Raw genomic sequence first — 4,074 nt, 5'->3', positions numbered from 1 at the left:
TCGGATAAAAGGCACCGATTTCCCAGCCGCGCTTTTCTTTTCGGAACCAGCAGAAGTGCCCTCCGCACCATCCTCGGCGCTAGGACACGCCGGCCACTTTATTACCCTAAAACAGGGAGCATACACCGATCTTCAAAGCCAAACTTACCTTGCCGATTTTCGCTTAACTGCTTCTCAAACTCATCGAAATCGGACATTTTTCAGTCCGTACTAAAGACGTATTGCAAAATAAGCAGAGGTCCAACAGTAGGCCTTTGAATGGGCTACAGGCTGCATTGGGTTCTGCTGCTTTTTCTTCCGAGTCGCCTGCCCCTCCTCCCCCGAAGTCATCGGCTCTTCCTCGGTTGTATCACACACAGGTTCGGAAACATTCGATGCGCATTACCGTCCCCTCCTGCACTGGAGGGTTAAGGACAACGTGATTATATCGAACCAAAATTGAAATGTGCAAGTTGACTTTCCTAGTTATACGTCTTCATTTTTATTCTGGGTTTAACAACCATGAGTTTATGACGTATTTTACATGATTAGTTGGCGACTGGACCTTATTGTTTATATCTCTTATTAAGGATCCATCCATCCATACATCAATTATCAAAACCACACACTTACAATCCGAGTCTAGTTTCATATGCTGCGCTGCTGAGCGACCCGCAGAATATTATGCATGAGTACAAGTCACAAGCCCCGTTTCCACTAACACGGGGCCGGTTCTAGCTTGGTGCCTTTTGAGACCGAGGCAAAAAGATGCAGACTCTCCCCGTCGGGGAATCGAACCCCGGTCTCCCGCGTGACAGGCGGGGATACTCACCACTATACTAACGAGGAGATGTACGCGCACTACTTTTACATCTTCAAGATAAACAGCGGATGACTACTAACATTTGCGAGTAATCAATGACTGAGCTTCATGTCATGACCATGGTGCTCAAGAGAAGAAAAAATACATAATGTACGTCCACTGATACCAGAACAACCATATAGCTTTATACTAAGACGATGATTAAACGGAAAATTCCTTTACAAAACACTGCCACAAAATCATAGTTTCGCAATATTACATCGTGCAACGGGACACAGTGTAAGTACGTGAAGTCGGTAATTAAATCAAGAAAAAAAAGTGAGAGGAAAAGAATACTTTTCTATTATCATATTTTTCTAACTGGCCAAACTGAGTCATATTTTGATTATACACACTAACAGAAAAACAGTGCAAATCTCCGGTAGTCCGTTTCACTTGCGCTCCGCTATGGGGCAGTAACAAGCAGAGCTTAAGTGTGGAAGGAAAAAAAAAACACAGGACAGCATCAATCCCAACTTCACAAACGCCGGAGATCGAGATGCTGTAAGCATGACAATTAACATCTTTATCCAAGGGAACAGCTGCAAGACACAGATGCCGCGCCTAACAAAGGTAGGATCGATTCCGAAGTTCAGGCATTTACAGACGCGGACTCTTCTGGAGTTGATTTTTTTCGGGAGATACGCATCAACTTCAAAAGTATGAACCGCATTATATCTATATCTGTTATGACGTTGTAGCTATTGATACTGATGCATCACAAAAATAATTTAAATGTTTTTTCATTCTGACATATGTTCGTTCGGACGAGGATTTTATTATATGAGATAAGTTTTAAATGAAAACTTTTTTTAATCTATATGATTAATTCTCGAATCTAAGCCAGACTTCACATAAATCATTCATTCATAAATATAATGGAACATACAACATCCAGGTATCCATGAAATTTATGATCAGGCTATACGTTTGTGATAACAACAAAACAACACAACATGTATATTTACAATATATGGGCCTATTGTTTAATATTGCCTCCAAATTATAGCCAGACAATAACGCAATAGGCCGACATCAAACTATTTTCATGTAAAACAAAAGTGCTGGCAGTTTGCTTGTGCTTACAGACCCCGCCTTGAGCCCATCCAGAAAGATCCCAAAAATAACCGACAAGCAAAGGTTGTAACAATCTGAGCATGTTTAGTTTAATGTAATCAGGAGCCGAATTAATAACGCGAATAAATGATCAAACCGAAAGTCTGTAGTCGGGAATATCCGATAACGTCTTTGACGTGCAGTTAAGATAGTCAGAGGAAAAACCTTGTAGTTTACTTATATATATGCCTAAATATATGAGTGTGTCTCTCCGGTGATTTAATGATGAATATAACGATTACATATCAAATCACACATTAAGCAATTATTATATTACTAGGTTGAACGTTTTCACTATGTCTGTCGTCACCTTGATTTCACGATTTTGACTATTCTTCTTATCCCAGATTGAACAAGTCATTGTGGCGATGCAAGATCCCGACATGGGGATAAAGATGAAGAATCAAAGACTGTTAATCACAGTGATTCCACATGCGATGACAGGTGCACGATACATATTTTACTTTTTAAAAATAATTTTTCATGCCGCCCGGGTTGTCTTACACCCGGCCGTGCAGTGTCCCGGGGGCCGGGTCCTAATGGTCATTTAAGCCCTTCACAGGAAAGCCCATACATCGGCGGTCTTCGGGAATCCTGTGCATTAAGACTGTCATCGATCTCCTTGCGCTCATATTTATTTATGTAATTTATTTATCGAGTTCAGCGTTTTTGATTTATGACGGCTTAATGCATTTCTCGACTCTAACTAGATGCCTTCCTCGCTATGCCTTCCCAGGAAATGATATCGTGGAGTGGCTAATTCAGAAGTACTCCATCATGGAAGAAGGTAGGGCCGAGAAGTATGTAGGGAAGCGTTACCTGGTGCTCTTATGTGAGGTTAATCGATTGTTTTTTTCCCTTCGTGACGACGATGGCGCCCCTGCTGGCGAAAGACGTCATCAGGTTTTTTTTTTTTTGTAATAAAATAACAGAAATAAACGAGTCTTTTGAATAATAAATACAAATGAAGTAATAGAATTTGTCATCCATACAACAGATTAGCCTAGCTGCATTTATGTGTAAGCATATGCAATTCACGTGTCTGACAGAAGCATGTTCTGTTCCATTGATATTGCTGAGCCTGTGAATTAATAAATGTCAGAATTGAGCTTGTCCATAACATAGACACCCCATTCGCCTGAAGCTTTTGGGATTTTCTTCCCCTGGCGTCAATTTATCTGCTGAATTATTTATCTTTCTGCTGAGAGGCTATTAGTACAAATAATCTGTAGGCCAGTCCCGAGTCGCGCCGCTACGCATGCTGAGCTGTACGGTTTGATAGTCCCGATGCAAACTTCGCTGATAGCCAGAGGCAGTCAGTCATGCCTGGAGAAATATCGCTATCCGTCTCCCTCATTATGCACTTCTGCAAGACGCTGTTGTCCTGAATTCCCGGGCGATGCAGATGAGGTTTTAAATAGCAAGGGAGCAGATTTCCCTGATTTACAGCCCAGATTGGAAAAGAAGTCGGAATGGAAAGGAGGGGACTTTTAGGCAGTAGATGGCAGATGCATTAACAGACTTGAATGGGCAAAAAACCTGTTGCCCCGGTAAGCAGTTACCCCTCCCTGTAAACACTAGGCTTCCCCCTAGCAGCGCTGTTGCTGCGCCGGTCTGAAACCCCCGGGAGCGCCTGACTGCCAATGGCCGCGGAGGCAGCCGGAAAGTGGAAAGTCCCAATTACTCGTAATTAATTATAGTTCCGATGAGGAATGCACCATCCCCGCGGCTTATTCTGTGCACCATGTCAACGTTTTTTCCAGTTACTTGCTATACCGTAAAATAAAATATAATATGCCTACTCAGTTTCTAGTTATCGTGTGTTCTACTGTATTCCACTGACAAAAATTTAGAGAATTACTATGCCTAAATCTGGGCTACGAGTAGTGGATTTGTTTGAGCTTTGAGTAGTTTACGTGGAAATGAGTGACCACTTTGTGTGTTTTCAGAGGCACTTCATGTGGGGAATCTGATCGTGAAGCACGGCTACATTTACCCCCTAAAGGACCCCAGGACGCTCGTCCTGGGGCCCGACGAGACGCCGTATCGCTTCCAGGTAACCTAAAACCACGGTTTCTTCAGATGGAGGGCAGCGCGAGAGGGTGGTGGCCATGTGG

At 42.7% G+C, this 4,074-nt stretch overlaps 1 non-coding gene across 1 annotated transcript; it reads right to left on the bottom strand.

Moving 5' to 3' along the window:
• Positions 1 to 756: 756 nt before the first annotated feature.
• On the bottom strand, positions 757 to 828 carry trnad-guc (transfer RNA aspartic acid (anticodon GUC)). The gene has a single exon. It is a non-coding gene; the product is annotated as a tRNA-Asp (tRNA).
• Between the last annotated feature and the right edge of the window lie 3,246 nt (positions 829 to 4,074).

Source organism: Brienomyrus brachyistius, unplaced genomic scaffold, assembly GCF_023856365.1.
Source record: "Brienomyrus brachyistius isolate T26 unplaced genomic scaffold, BBRACH_0.4 scaffold1283, whole genome shotgun sequence".
NCBI classification, from domain to species: Eukaryota; Metazoa; Chordata; class Actinopteri; order Osteoglossiformes; family Mormyridae; genus Brienomyrus; species Brienomyrus brachyistius.
The sequence above is the reverse complement of the archived record's forward strand: the minus strand, read 5'-3'. Positions and strand labels throughout refer to the sequence as shown.